Source organism: Lycium barbarum, chromosome 7 (assembly GCF_019175385.1).
Source record: "Lycium barbarum isolate Lr01 chromosome 7, ASM1917538v2, whole genome shotgun sequence".
NCBI classification, from domain to species: domain Eukaryota; kingdom Viridiplantae; phylum Streptophyta; class Magnoliopsida; order Solanales; family Solanaceae; genus Lycium; species Lycium barbarum.
This window is the reverse complement of record NC_083343.1, coordinates 63055979-63073111: the sequence shown is the minus strand read 5'-3', so window position 1 is coordinate 63073111 and position 17133 is coordinate 63055979.

The following is a 17133-nucleotide window of genomic DNA, read 5'->3' as shown; positions in this document are numbered from 1 at the left end:
GGAAGATATGCTTCGGGCTTGTGTTATTGATTTTTGAGGTAGTTGGGATGATCATTTGCCGCTTATTGAATTTGCTTATAATAATAGCTATCATTCCAGCATCCAGATGGCACCGTACGAAGCCCTTTATGGTAGAAAATGCAGGTCTCCGATTGGTTGGTTCGACGTGGGTGAAACTAAATTGATTGGTCCAGATATGATCCAGCAAGCAGTCGATAAGGTGAAACTCATTCGGGAGCGGTTATTAGCAGCCCAGAGTCGACAAAAATCATATGCAGATAAATGACGTCGACCTTTAGAATTCCAGATTGGCGATTGGGTATTTCTGAGAGTGTCACCTATGAAAGGTTTGATGCGATTCGGCAGAAAAGGAAAGCTCAGTCCGAGATATATTGGGCCTTATCAGATTGTTCAAAAGATAGGCAAAGTCGCCTACGAGTTAGACTTACCATCCGATCTGAAAGCAGTACATCCGGTATTCCATGTATCAATGCTCCGTAAGTGTATTGGCGATCCTTCAAGAGTATTTCCTATAGAAGATATCCAAGTAACAGAGGAACTGTCCTACGAAGAACAGCCTGTAGCAATTTTGGATCGTCAAGTGAGGAGACTGCGCACCAAAGATGTACCTTCTGTTAAGGTCTTGTGGCGAAACAATAACCGAGAAGAAATGACTTGGGAAGCGGAGGACGAGATGAAAAAGAAGTATCCTCACTTGTTTCCTATGCCTACAGGTAATCTAAATTCCTTAATTGGTTATATTATTGGTGAATGATTTATATGTGTTGTCCATAAAAAGAAACTCCCCCGAAATGCTTCCAAGACCTTATAAGGCTAGTTTAACATTCGAGGACGAATGTTCTAAAGGGGGGGAGGATGTTATATCCAGTATGTCGCACATTCGAAAAATTTGAAATAATTGTGATTAGTAAGAGATAAGGCAATATTATGATCCTACTTAATATATAAGTTGTTCATGGAAAACTATTGATGCGGAAATATTGAGGAAGGCTAAGGGAAAAATTGGAATTTTGGCAATTAGTTTCATGAATTACAAAATATTAACCAAAAGTAATTGGGCTAGGAAAAAATCAAAAAAAAAAAAAGAAGAGGCCCAATGTGTGTGGCCGGCCATAGGGGCATGGCCCAAGCTCATGTGAAAAAAATTAAATGGACCAAATAAATAGAGAGGGCCATGTCATTTTATCCTTTCATCTTCAAAAACTTTCAAGAAAATAGTTGAGAGCACACACAAAAAAAAAAAAAGGGCCATTCGGCCAACAAAGAAAAGAAGAAAAAAAAATTGAAGCCTTCCATCCTTGGTCCAAAAATTTATTTCTTCTTGAATTCTTACTAATTTCAAGACCCTCTTCAACGTGGTATAATTATTAGAGCAAGAAAATTACTTTTGTGAGAAGTGCAAAAATTCTATTCAAGTGGAAAATTGAGGAAGAAGGTAAGAATTTCCATTCCTTTTCATGTTATGGAAGGTTTATATATGTTGTAGTGAGTAGAATTGAATGAAAATCATAGAAATGTTATGTGTTGTGTGTGGGCCGTGTGGGTGTGTTATGTGTGTGTGGCCGTGTGGGGTTATTGGGTGGAGGAAGATGAATTAATTTTATGTAGTATGTTAGTTGTGTTGTTGTGAACTCTATGATGCCAATGAAAGACTAATGGTTCAAGTTGGCATGGAAATTAGTTGTAGGTTGTTGTAGAAAATTATGTGATTTTAATATGGTTTTATGTAATTGTGGAAATGGAGTTGCTAAAGTGTGCATTGTTGTTGTAGTTTGTGAATTTGAAAGAAGAAAATGCGACGTTGTAGTTTTGTTGCATTTGTGGGGATTTCGGGTGGAGTATGGTGTTGGTGGAATTGTTTGAATATTGAATTGATTGTTCGAAATGTTCTTGAATTGTGTTCGAATGATCTCGGATTAGAAATGAATATGTGAGTGTTGATATTTGCTTGAATGTACGTAGTTGAATTGAATGTGATAAGCTACGTAGAGGACAAGGTTACTAATGTTAGAATGCAATTTAAATTGATTCTTGATGTTATTAGTATGGTTGTTGGTATTGTTGGTATGGTTGTTGATGAATTTGGCCGAGTTAAATTCTCGGGGATGTTGAATTTACAGGGGAGATGCTGCCGAAATTTCTGTAGACAAGTACTAGTTAGAATTGGATTTTTAAGTACTTGTAGCTAATGTTTGGTAATTGATAACGTTATTGTAGATATTAGGGAGCCCGAGACTTGAGTCGGGATTTGGTTAGCGAGCGATCGAGGTATGTAAAGCCTACCTTTCCTTCTTTTGGCATGACCTTTATGAAATGAACAAATAACGTATATGTATGTTTCTAAAGAAAATCCTATTCTTAGAGCCACTAGGATGACTAACATCTTTGACTTCCATAAGCTATTCCATATGGCTTGATGCGTATTTATGATGTTCGAAGATTCTAGTTGTATTGGTTCCGAATGTTGTTTGAAAGAAAATCGAGATGACTAAAGTCTTTGATGAATATTTTGATACGTAAATATGGTCCTAAAGCCTACATTTGATTCGATCCATAATGTTATTCGAAAGTTATCTAATATGAATGATACTTGAATTTCCAAATATGGCTTATCAAATGTTTTTAAAAGGTTCTGTACTTCAAAAGCTCGTAACTTTCGTCTACTAATTCCGATTGACTCGATACTTGTTTCTAAGTTTTCTGATATCGGTATATATATTTATTCATCGAGTCTTGGAATCTATTTACTTATATGCATATGGTTTTCTCACTACTCCGCTCGTGCATACTACTACTACATCATTCGCCGGGTCCCGGGCCGGTTTTGTTTTCGTGCGCACTAGGTTATATTCGGCAGTATGATGTGTTACGGTTCCCGAGACCCTCGCCATAGGGTCGGATACCACTTATATACGGAGTTATGATGTATTATGATGTTGTGATATGTTATGATGATACGATATGTTCGGGGATTGTACGGAGATTTGAAACCTTCTGGAGTATGATGTGTTGTGGCGCCAGCGTCGGAGTGGCGACCACGTTCCTGAGCCCTATGCATGATTTTTATTTGCCTTATTTATGTCTTCAGCACAGGTTTTGATATGCTAATTCTGTATCCATTTTCTGTACTTCTCACTTCAGTTCTGATTTGAATTACTGTATTCCATGCTTTACATACTCAGTACATATTTCGTACTGACCCCCTTTCTTCGGGGGGCTGCGTTTCATGCCCGCAGGTACAGCCGTTTGTTCTGCTGACCCGCCAGTGTACGATCCTTATTATGCTATTTGGAGTACTCCTTTGATCCGGAGCTCATATTTTTGGTATATATCTTTTGTTATACATGTTTCTGTATATATGACTATTTGGGGTACGACGGGGCCCTGTCCCGTCATATGTTTCTGTTATGGTTTGTAGAGGCCTGTAGACATATATGTGGGTCATGGGTCGTGTTTGTTCGATTATGTCTGTGACTTGTGCCTTAAGCGGTCCCGTTTGTTATTATGGCCAAAACGGCCCATATGTTTGTATATGTGTGTGTATTTGGGCGATGTGTATTCCGCCAGCCTGCTGGCTTTTGTATGATATTTCTGTTACAGGTGACCGCTTAAGATGATGTCTGTTCTTAGTATCTGTGCAAAATAACGTATGTTAAATTTGAATAAGTCTTTGATATGTCGATTTGGTAAGCGAATGGGTTTGGGTGTCCAAATAGGGCACTAGTCACGGCCCACGGGGCTGGGTCGTGACAATATTACAGGAGGTTTGTAGAAAATTTTGCCTCAATTTCAGCGCCTTTAACAAGGCTAACTCAGAAGGCGGCTAAGTTCCAGTGGACTGACGCATGTGAGCGAAGTTTCCAGTTGTTGAAAATTAAGTTGACTACGGCTCCAGTCTTAACTCTTCCAGAGGGACCAGATGGCTATGTTATTTATTGTGATGCCTCAGGCGTTGGACTAGGTTGTGTATTGATGCAGCATAGTAAGGTTATAGCTTATGCCTCCCGGCAGCTCAGAAAGCACGAAAGGAATTATCCTACTCATGATCTGGAGTTAGCAGCAGTAATTCATGCCTTGAAGATATGGAGACATTATTTATATGGCGTGCATGTTGATATTTATACAGATCATAAGACTCTCCAATATATCTTTAAGCAGAAGGAGCTGAATTTACGGCAGAGAAGGTGGCTAGAGTTGCTAAAGGATTATGATGTTGATATCCTATACCACCCAGGGAAAGCAAACGTTGTAGCAGATGCACTTAGCCGTACATCTATGGGTAGCTTGACAGATGTACAACCAGAATGGAAGGAGATAGTCCGTGAGATTTGCCAGCTAGCTAACCTTGGAGTCCGTTTGGATGATTCTGATGATGGCGGAGTTTCTGTTCGAGGAGTTGCTGAATCCTCTATCATAGAAGAGGTAAAGAGATGCCAGTACGAGGACCCTGTTCTGGCACATTATAGAGATGCAGCTCTTCAAAAGGAGAAGACCCTATTCGAGGTTGCACCTGACGGAGTACTACGATACAGAGGCAGATAATGTGTACCTGAGGTTGCAGAGCTACGACAACAGGTTATGGGAGAGGAATACTATGCCCGTTATTCTGTTCATCCAGGGTCAACGAAGATGTATCATGACCTCAGATGTTTATATTGGTGGGATGACATGAAAAAGGATATAGCGGAGTTTGTCGCTCAGTGCCCGAATTGTCAACAGGTTAAGGTCGAGCATCAGAAGCCTGGTGGATTATTACAGGAGATAGAGATCCCGACTTGGAAATGGGAGGTAATTAATATGGACTTCATTACAGGTTTACCTCGCACTCCGCAAAAATATGACTCTATATGGGTTATTGTGGATAGGCTGACAAAATCAGCCCATTTTCTTCCAGTCAGGACTACTTATTCAGCTGAGGACTATGCGAGGTTATACCTCAAGGAGATAGTGAGATTTCACGAGGTTCCTACATCTATTATCTCCGACAGAGGAGCTCAGTTTACAGCTAACTTCTAGAGATCATTCCAGGAGGGATTAGGGACACAGGTGAGTCTTAGCACAACATTCCACCCTCAGACTGACGGACAGGCTGAGCGTACTATTCAGACACTACAAGATATGTTACGGGCCTGTATTATTGATTTCAGAGGTAGCTGAGACGATCATTTGCCACTTATCGAGTTTGCTTATAATAATAGCTACCATTCTAGCATTCAGATGGCACCGTATGAGGCCTTATATGGGAGGAAGTGCAAGTCACCTATTGGTTGGTTTGATGTCTGTGAGACTAAATTAATAGGCCCAGACATGATTCAGAAAGCTGTTGATAAGGTGAAGATTATTCAGGAGAGGTTATTCGCAGCCAGAGTCGACAGAAGTCATATGCAGATAATCGACGTCGACACTTAGATTTTCAAGTTGGTGATTGGATATTCTTGAAGGTGTCACCCATGAAGGGTACCATGAGATTCGGCAAGAAAGGAAAGCTTAGCCCGAGGTACATTGGGCCTTATCATATTATCCGTAGGGTAGGCAGGGTTGCCTATGAACTGGATCTACCATCTGATTTGGAAGCAGTACATCCAGTCTTTTATGTGTCGATGCTTCGCAAATGTATTGGTGACCCTTCTAGAGTATTCCTTGTGGATGATGTCCTGGTGATAGAGGAGCTGTCCTATGAGGAGAACCCTATAGCTATACTTGATCGGCAAGTTAGAAGATTGCGTACTAAGGATGTGGCTTCCGTTAAAGTATTATGGCGAAATAATAATAGAGAAGAGATGACCTGGGAAGTCGAAGAGGAGATGAAGAATAAGTATCCTAACTTGTTCCCTACGCCTGCAGGTAATTTAAACTCCTCACTTTATTATATTGATTGGTACATGAGACAACATGTTATAGCGATAAGGGAGACTTCCCCGAAATTCTTATAAGACTTTATAGGACCAATTTAACATTCGACGACGAATGTTTTAAAGGGGGGAAGGATGTTATATCCCGTATTTTTGTACGTCGAATTATTCGTAAGCTAATCGACATAAGTTTAAGGACGAGATTATTTTTGGGATAAGAGACAAGGGCTTTTAATCCACGATTTTTAATGAGTGCACGTCTGCTTGTAAAATTCAATTGGTGTAGAAATATTAGTGGAGATTAGGAATTAATTAGCCATGAATAGATTATTAAGTGGGGAATAAGGATTAATTAGACTAATTAGTGTATTAAGTGGGCCCCACCAAGCATCAACAAAAATTCATTTCATCTTCACCCAAATTAAGATAAGAGAGAGAAGCTCTCAAACAAGAGAGAGGGAAAGCCACGGCCATGGCTATGGCAGCCACACTTTGAGCTCATGGCCAGCTTCTTCTCCCCCCCCCCCCCCCCCCCCCCCCTTCTACACAATTAGTTAGTGATTTACAATCCAATTGGAGGAAAAAAGATAGAGATTACAACAGCAATGGCAACTCACGGCCATGGCTGTTCTTGAAGGAGTTTACATTTTTGATAATAAGAGCTTGGTTTCTAAGGTAAGATATAACTCTCTTTTTCATGTTTTAGAAATAATTTGGTCTTTGTATAAATTGGTGGAGGTAGTATTGAATGCAAGAATTGTGGATGTTGATGTTGAAACTTTGCTTTGGCCGTATATGGGGTTGTTTGAAGCAAGTAATGATGAGCTAATTTTAATTGTTGTTGGTGCCGTTGATTGTGTGATGAAAGTGAAGGAATTATGATAATTAAGGTTGTAGTTGTTATATGAAATTGTTGAAATATGAATTGGATTAAATGGTCATAAAGTTGTGGGTTGTTCTTGTTGAATTGAAAGATTAAAAGTGTGGTTTTATGTTCATGTGTTGTTGTTCTTGTTGTTAGTTGGTTTGTTGGTGATTGGGCTCCTAAATTTTGAGGAAAGAAGTGTATAACGTATCGTATACAAAGCGTATGTTGGTCTGTTTGGTGTATAATCTTAGATGTTAATGATTTTGATTGGAAAAGGATTAAGAAAGGTTATTGGGTTGTTTGAGTTGTTTATGGGCTGGATTTCAAGAATTTGATATGAATATTTCTATTATTGTTGTTGTTGGTATTGTTGTGATAACAGGAGATTAATTGGAAGTTCGGGTTAGGCGAACTATATAGAGGAAATGCTGCCCAATTTTCGTTAAGTTCTTAACTAACCAGAATCCTAATCAAGAAAGTATGAACTAAAGAATGATTCCTATAAGTGATTGTTTGTAGATTTATAAGCTAGAAAGTATAGTTTACTAACGATAGCGTTACTTTCATATTAAATAGGCTAAAGGGGTGACGAAGCGAACTTGGTTACGATTAACCTATAACAGGTATGTAAAGTTTTCCTTTCTTTCTTTTTGCATGATTCATATGAAACGAACAAACGACGAATGTATAAGTTCCTATTCTTAGAGACACTAGGATGGTTAATGTTCTTGATTTCCATAAGCTATTTCATATGGTTTTGATACGTATCTATGATTCCTGAAGTTCCTTTTGACATAATTCATAATGACGCTCGAGGGATACTTGACATAACTGCCTTCGTTGATATTCAAGTGTTAGTTCATTCTGTCTATCCTATCGAGTCTCAGATGATGATTTGATTGGCATATGGTTACTCACTACTCTGCTCGTGCATACTGTCATTATATCTTTCACCGAGTCCCGGGCCGGGTATGCTCTCGTGCACAGTTCACCGCATTGTTCACCGAGTCCCTCACTAGAGGGCCGGGTACGGTATATGTATATATATGATGATATGATGATGTCACACCCTAACGATGATAGGGCATGACGGGCACCCGACTCTCATCAGAGTCAAGCGAACCCTTAGACATTCGCTCTATTAAAACCTGTCATTTCAAAAACTTTTAAGAACATAAAATTTTTCCCATTTGAAAATCATTATCTCTAAATGACTCAACTGATATCACTTTGTCGACATCTCGAAAAACATACCACAGGACACTGTCTGCAGAAGTCTCTAAGAAGTGAACTAAACATTATGAGTCAGGACAGGGCCCTGACATACCCATAATCATACATATCTATACATGACTTAGCACAGCTCCAGAATGAGGTGGAACTTGCCAATCCCAGCAGACGTCAGAGCATCCTTGCTATATACTTAACCTGCCAAGCAATCTGGGGCTGCGGGCATGAACGCAGCGTCCCCAGGCAAAAGGACGTCAGTACGGACAATGTACTGAGTATGTAAGGTGGTAACAAATCATAATCATAATTTGATTGATTTAGGATAGAAGAAATAACAATCTAACTCAGTACCTGCAGCCTTCGCTGGAAGAAACATAAATGTAAACACGAAGTCTCAAAACAACATTTAAGTAAATAATGCAATCCAACACACATGCCGCTTCCGACATGTAAACAAAATGGTCCATTCGGACATCCGCTTCCGGCTAGTATCACAATAGTCCCTTCGGACGGCCGCTTCCGGCATAATAATACTGGCCTCTTCGGGCAGCCGCTTTCAGCTTAGTAATGATGGCCCATTCGGGCAGCCGCTTCCGGCTTAATAATGATGGCCCCTTTGGGCAGCCGCTTCCGGCTCAATAATAATGATGGCCCCTTCGGGCAGCCGCTTCCGGCTTAATAATAATGATGCTATGGAATGTAAACGTAAGTCGTAAATGAAATGAAATAGTAAAACCTCGCACCCCCTTCAGAGTGGTTTTGAAAATCTAAATAGTAAAATCTCGCACCCCCTTCAGAGTGGTTTTGAAAATCTAAATAGTAAAATCTCGCACCCCCTTCGGAGTGGTTTTGAAAATCGAACTTTATGTTCCCTTTAGTATAAAACTAATTTCCTCGAAATCATTAGTAAAACCATATACACAACTCAACTGGCACCTTATGGATGTTCCCTTCGGAACAGAATAGGAGTACAATATCAATAAACCATCACGAGGAACATATAGACCTTACTCGTCTAAGAATGGAGTCATATGGAGTACATATAGAACGAACAGCACAAGAATCATGCCAAAGAAAGAAAGGTTTGCCTTACATACCTTTAGCGCTTATTTGTCACACAATATGTATACGCTGCCCAATAATACTTCAACCTATATTAAAACGCCAACAACTATGGTTAAGCTACGGGGAGATTCAAAACGTATTCTAACGTTAGTAACTCCTTTCTAGATGTTTATACGACGTTTTATCTTGTAGTCAAACCAACTACGTACAACCAATCCCACATCAATAAGTATACATTCAACACCAATCTGGACAGCCCACACAATATTCTAAACTGCCCACATTCATAACATGCAATAACAATTCACATACGTCTACAACATTCTCAAGTTACTTCTAATAGTTTGTAGCCTTAACGTTTGCATGTAACAACTTATAACAGCCCATCCAACATAAAATATGATGTATACTCTTAACTTATAATTATTCTTTCCAACTTAATGAAAACACAAGCGCAAAACAGTCCCTAACCAACAACACATCCAAAACAGTCCCTAACCGACAACATAACAATGTTCGGAATTCTTGCAAACGTTTACGAACATAATAAGCCAACCACATACGATTTTTACACATCATTTCATGTCTTATTTTTATATAATTTCAGTAAGTTATGACCAGCTAGCCACACGACCAGTACGACATCAATTCATACGCAACTACGCTATATCGTCATTTCTATAATCCTTACAACAATTTTCAGACGACTTTAGTTTCAACTCCAATCATTAAACACCTTCATTTCCATCTTAAATTTCATGATAATAACAATCAAAATATCAAGTAAAAACAGTTCACTAACTTCCTCACAAAACAGTCCACACACGGTTTCAACATGCTTCAACATCACTTCACATAGATTCACTTTATTTTCATACTAACACAACTTCACCTTTAACCTTCCAATTCTTTTCATTATTTTTACCATGAGATCTATGATATTAACATCCATATTTATTAAAGAAAATTAGTTCATTAATTCCACCAGAACAGTCCCCTCGGTCAAAACAACATTCCAACACCAACATTCATGATTTTATGCATGCGATTCATGTTCTTCAAGTTACAACCATACTTCAACATCAACACATATAACCTCATGGTTACTATCATGTTCCAACATCATCACATCTTATTTCATACATACAACTTATATCTACTCATCTACATCACCCTTAATGCATGGAAAAGAAAGTTAGATCTTACCTTGACAACATGACTTCTCTACTTTGCTAGAGTTGGTGACTTGAGATGAAAATGGTTCTTGTTGCTCCAAAGAATATCTTCACGTTTTAGGGACCTTATAAATGGTTGAAACACCTTGGAAAGTAATTTTTGGATCAAGACTCAAAGAGCTAAAAAATCAGCCCCTTGGCCGAATGCTCTCTCTCTCTAGGCTTAGGTTTTCTTTCTTTGTGTTGTGTAGTTGAAATGAATTGTGATGGCTGATTTCTTGGTCATTATTTGGTTCAACTTTTATGCCTACAAGTTGGTCACATGCTCCACTTATGGCATGATTCATTCCATTAACTTTACACTTAAAATTTTCTAATGTTTTTTCTTCAAGTTTCGGCTAAGTGTGTTGGCTGATTTTTCATCTTTGTTTCCTTTCGTCTTTCTTTTCAATTGTTTACAAGACAATCTCATGTGTGGTGAATGATTCACACACCACCCTTTGTCCATTGTAATCATTCCAAGATGAATGATCCATATTTAATGTGAAATGATCCCTCCACCATGTTATGTCTTCCTAAAATAATGTATACTTTTATAAAGTAATGCATGCTTCAATATTCAATTGCATGACTAACCTTTTCCTCCTCCAAATTTCAGCTCCTTGGCCGAATATACATGTATATTTCTTCCAATTTAATTGTCCACAATATAATGAAAGTGTAGTGGATAAATCAACAATTAATGCATATTTGTATGTCTTCCATTATAGCCTTATTTTAGATGACTTTGAGTCATCTTTTGGACATGGCATGTTTATGTTCATATTGACTCATTGCTGCCACTAATTTTTACTTAACACCATAATTAAATAGTTCCTAATTTCCAACAACATTCTTATACTAAGTAAATTTATAACCGATTAGTTGTAGTTTAGAAATTAAAAATCCGAGGTTTCTATCTCACGTCGATTCTTTCGCAAATTACTCGACGTATAACAATACGGGGTCTAACATTCTCATGTAATATAGCACTAGTCCATAACTTCATTTTCCACACATAAATTATCATTCCTAATCACCGTCGTCACACATTTTCGTCTTAAATAATTGTGGGACTTCATTCCTTGTACACACCAAGTTATTCATTTCATGCTTGAATATGATCAAATTCTCCAGGCTTGAGTAAATTTACTCATGTTGGACGGTCCAATTTCCTAGTCCAAAAATACGGGGTGTAACATCCTTCCCCTCTTAGAAACATTCGTCCTCGAATGTCAAATGAGGACTAATACTCGTATCCAATTTCTATACTTATTAATATCACGTTACTCCCTTTTCTCAAACACATATAATCATGTTTCTTTCTCATCCTAGTTTCAGTCTTTACTCGTTAAAGCTTACTCTTTTTTTTTTATACTAACTCACCTCTCGAATGACTCCTTGCTTATCATTGCTTCCCCTCTTATGTCTCTTCTCGTAATCTTATCACATTATTCGAATCACCTTAATCTTAGTTCATCAACCTTACTTCTAATCCCCGAGTGAATTTATCTTAACCCTCGACTCACATCTATATACTCGAGTAATTTCAACCTAACTCTCAAACTCATTCTGAACCTATCTCATAATCCTCTTTTCAGCCGGTTTACAATTATTATTAACCTTTCATCCTTCAGTTTACTCTTGTGCATCTTACTGATCATAGCACACAAATATATACTGATCACAATCATTTTTTTTAACCAAATTTTGGCAGAACCTCCTCTGTAATTTGTACTACCCACCTGTATACAGCTAACCAACAAGCCTCACAGGGTAACAATCAAAATATATCAACATGCCTCACGAGGCCACAATCATATTACAACACCCTATACATACCTGTACAAATGCTCTTCACAATGGCATTCTCAATTCGATAAGAGGCATACCTTTCTTACTGAAATCCTTAACCTGCATCACTTGCCTCACATAGCAGGCATTAATCATCAGAGAACTTACCTTTCTTACGAACAATTCCAATTTTGCAATCATGGCTGCACTTTACAATCACTTAAACAATATTCAAATCTTAAAGTTAGTGGTAAGGATTTAAGGTCTCTAACACAGCTCTATAGCACAACCTATGATCTGAATGAAGTGAAACCATCCTAGATGCCCTGTAGCCTCCTATTCATAAGTGTGGTCGACAACACACCCATGAACAAGACTCTACCTGACACGACTTTGCAGACAACCCCCTAGAATGAACTGCTCTGATACCACTTTGTCACACCCTAACGATGATAGGGCATGACGGGCACCCGACTCTCATCAGAGTCGAGCGAACCCTTAGACATTCGCTCTATTAAAACCTGTCATTTCAAAAACTTTTAAGAACATAAATTTTTTCCCATTTGAAAATCATTTTCTCTAAATGACTCAACTGATATCACTTTGTCGACATCTCGACAAACATACCACAGGACACTGTCTGCAGAAGTCTCTAAGAAGTGAACTGAACATTATGAGTCAGGACAGGGCCCTGACATACCCATAATCATACATATCTATACATGACTCAGCACAGCTCCAGAATGAGGTGGAACTTACCAATCCCAGCAGACGTCAGAGCATCCTAGCTATATACTTAACCTGCCAAGCAATCTGGGGCTGCGGGCATAAATGCAGCGTCCCCAGGCAAAAGGACGTCAGTACGGACAATGTACTGAGTATGTAAGGTGGTAACAAATCATAATCATAATTTGATTTAGGATAGAAGAAATAACAATCTAACTCAATACCTGCAGCCTTCGCTGGAAGAAACATAAATGTAAACACGAAGTCTCAAAACAACATTTAAGTAAATAATGCAATCCAACACACATGCCACTTCCGACATGTTAACAAAATGGTCCCTTCGGACAGCCGCTTCCGGCTAGTATCACAATAGTCCCTTCGGACGGCCGCTTCCGGCATAATAATACTGGCCCCTTCGGGCAGCCGCTTCCGGCTTAGTAATGATGGCCCATTCGGGCAGCCGCTTCTGACTTAATAATGATGGCCCCTTCGGGCAGCCGCTTCCGGCTCAATAATAATGATGGCCCCTTCGGGCAGCCGCTTCCGGCTTAATAATAATGATGCTATGGAATGTAAACGTATATCGTAAATGAAATGAAATATTAAAACCTCGCACCCCCTTCGGAGTGGTTTTGAAAATCTAAATAGTAAAATCTCGCACCCCCTTCGGAGTGGTTTTGAAAATTGAACTTTATGTTCCCTTTAGTATAAAACTAATTTCCTCGAAATCATTAGTAAAACCATACACACAACTCAACTGGCACCTTATGGATGTTCCCTTCAGAACAGAATAGGAGTACAATATCAATAAACCATCACGAGGAACATATATACCTTACTCGTCTAAGAATGGAGTCATATGGAGTACATATAGAACGAATAGCACAAGAATCATGCCAAAGAAAGAAAGGTTTGCCTTACATACCTTTAGCGCTTATTTTCACACAATATGTATATGCTGCCCAATAATACTTCAACCAATATTAAGACGCCAACAACTACGGTTAAGCTCCGGGGAGATTCAAAACGAATTCTAACGTTAGTAACTCCTTTCTAGATGTTTAGACGACGTTTTCTCTTGTAGTCAAACCAACTACATACAACCAATCCCACATCAATAAGTATACATTCAACACCAATCCGGACAGCCCTCACAATATTCTAAACAACCCACATTCATAACATGCAATAACGATTCACATACGGCTACGACATTCTCAAGTTACTTCTAATAGTTTGTAGCCTTAACGTTTTCATGTAACAACTTATAACAGCCCATCCAACATACAATATGATGTATACTCTTAACTTATAATTAGTCTTTCCAACTTAATGAAAACACAAGTCCAAAACAGTCCCTAACCAACAACACATCCAAAACAGTCCCTAACCGACAACATAACAATGTTCGGAATTCTTGCAAACGTTTACGAACATACTAAGCCAACCACATACGATTTTTACTCATCATTTCATGTCTTATTTTCATATAATTTCAGTAAGTTATGACCAGCTATCCACACGACAAGTACGACATCAATTCATACGCAACTACGCTATATCGTCATTTCTATAATCCTTACAACAATTTTCAGACGACTTTAGTTTCAACTCCAATCATTAAACACCTTCATTTCCATCATAAATTTCATGATAATAACAATCAAAATATCAAGTAAAAACAGTTCACTAACTTCCTCACAAAACAGTCCACACACGGTTTCAACATGCTTCAACATCACTTCACATAAAATCATAGATTCACTTTATTTTCATACTAACACAACTTCACCTTTAACCTTCCAATTCTTTTCATTATTTTTACCATGAGATCTATGATAGTAACATCCATATTTATTAAAGAAAATTAGTTCATTAATTCCACCAAAACAGTCCCCTCGGTCACAACAACATTCCAACACCAACATTCATGATTTTATGCATGCGATTCATGTTCTTCAAGTTACAACCATACTTCAACATCAACACATATAACCTCATGGTTACTATCATTTTCCAACATCATCACACCTTATTTCATACATACAACTTATATCTACTCATCTACATCACCCTTAATGCATGGAAAAGAAAGTTAGATCTTACCTTGACAACTTGACTTCCCTACTTGGCTAGAGTTGGTGACTTGAGATGAAAATGGTTATTGTTGCTCCAATGACTATATTCACGTTTTAGGTACCTTCTAAAGGGTTGAAACACCTTGGAAAGTAAATTTTTGATCAAGACTCAAAGAGCTCAAAAATCATCCCCTTGGCCCAATGCTCTCTCTCTCTAGGCTTAGGTTTTCTTTCTTTGTGTTGTGTAGTTGAAATGAATTGTGATGGTTGATTTCTTGGTCATTATTTGGTTCAGATTTGATGCCTACAAGTTGGTCACATGCTCCACTTATGGCATGATTCATTCCATTAACTTTACACTTAAAATTTTCTAATTTTGTTTCTTCAACTTTCGGCTAAGTGTGTTGGCTGATTTTTCATCTTTGTTTCCTTTCTTCTTTCTTTTCAATTGTTTACAAGACAATCTCATGTGTGGTGAATGATTCACACACCACCCTTTGTCCATTGTAATCATTCCAAGATGAATGATCCATATTTAATGTGAAATGATCCCTCCACCATGTTATGTCTTCCTAAAATAATGTATACTTTTATAAAGTAATGCATGCTTCAATATTCAATTGCATGACTAACCTTTTCCTCCTCCAAATTTCAGCTCCTTGGCCGAATATACATGTATACTTCTTCCAATTTAATTGTCCACAATATAATGAAAGTGTAGTGGATGAATCAACAATTAATGCATATTTGTATGTCTTCCATAATAGCCTTATTTTAGATGACTTTGAGTCATCTTTTGGACATGGCATGTTTATGTTCATATTGACTCATTGGTGCCACTAATTTTTACTTAACACCATAATTAAATAGTTCCTAATTTCCAACAACATTCTTATACTAAGTAAATTTATAACCGATTAGTTCTAGTTTAGAAATTAAAATCCGAGGTTTCTATCTCACGTCGATTCTTTCGCAAATAACTCGACGTATAACAATACGACGTCTAACATTCTCATGTAATATAGCACTAGTCCATAACTTCATTTTTCACACATAAATTATCATTCCCAATCACCGTCGTCACACTTTTTCGTCTTAAATAATTGTGGGACTTCATTCCTTGTACACACCAAGTTATTCGTTTCATGCTTGAATATTGTCACGACCCAACCCCGTAGGCCGTGACTAGTGCCCGAATTGGACACTCATGTCACTTGTTAACTATAATCATTTATAACTAGTATGTCATGAACGTATTTGTATAAAAAGGTATGGTGTTGTTTTAAAGCTGTCAAAATATTTTTTTTTGTATGTCGTAGGCACCTGTCTCCTGAGGAGTTACAATTTTTAAACGACAACATATATTTTTCTACTGCAAGCCGACAAGGCTGCCACGATATGCAACATACCAAACATACATATATATGCAAGCCGACAAGGCTGCCATTACGAATGGGTACGCCCCAAACATATGTCATAATCATAAAACGCGTCAACAACCATAAACAGACCCACACAAATGTCCACAGACCTCTAAGAGTAATGACCGTATCATATGGCGGGACAGGGCCCCGCCGTACCCAAATAAACTCATATGAATTCAACATAAGGGAGTTATACCACAAGCTAGGCTCCGAAACAAAGGAGCAGTCAAAATAGCTGAATAAGTGTCCTAAGCTGGCGGATCTCCGAAATGAACGTCTGTACCTGCGGGCATGAACGCAGCCCCCCCGAAGAAAGGGGGTCAGTACGGATTATGTACTGAGCATGTAAAGCATGAAACATAGTGATAGACTCATACTGAGATAAGATGTATAGGACTCAATGCAACTAACAGAATTTCATAAAGACTTGCCTTTGAACATATTTCTTCTGTATCATTCTCATATCAATGTCCATATAGTGTTTTGTAATCAAAGCTGCATAATCATTCTGTATATAACATATATACGTGTCCCGGCCCTCTAGTGAGGGGCTCGGTAATTAAAATCATAGCATCATAAACATGCACATAGACGTGTCCCGGCCCTTTCGTAAGGGACTCGGTAATAAGGACTATATATGCCCTCCTGGCCACCATCTCCATATCATCATATCATCATATATATATAACGTGTCCCGGCCCTCTAGTGAGGGACTCGGTGAATATAGTCATAGCATCATAGACATAAACATATACGTGTCCCGGCCCTTTAATGAGGGACTCGGTAATAATATAGTAGATGTGCGCACGAGAACGTGTCCTGGCCCGGGACTCAGTGAAGGATATAGCGATAAGCACGAGC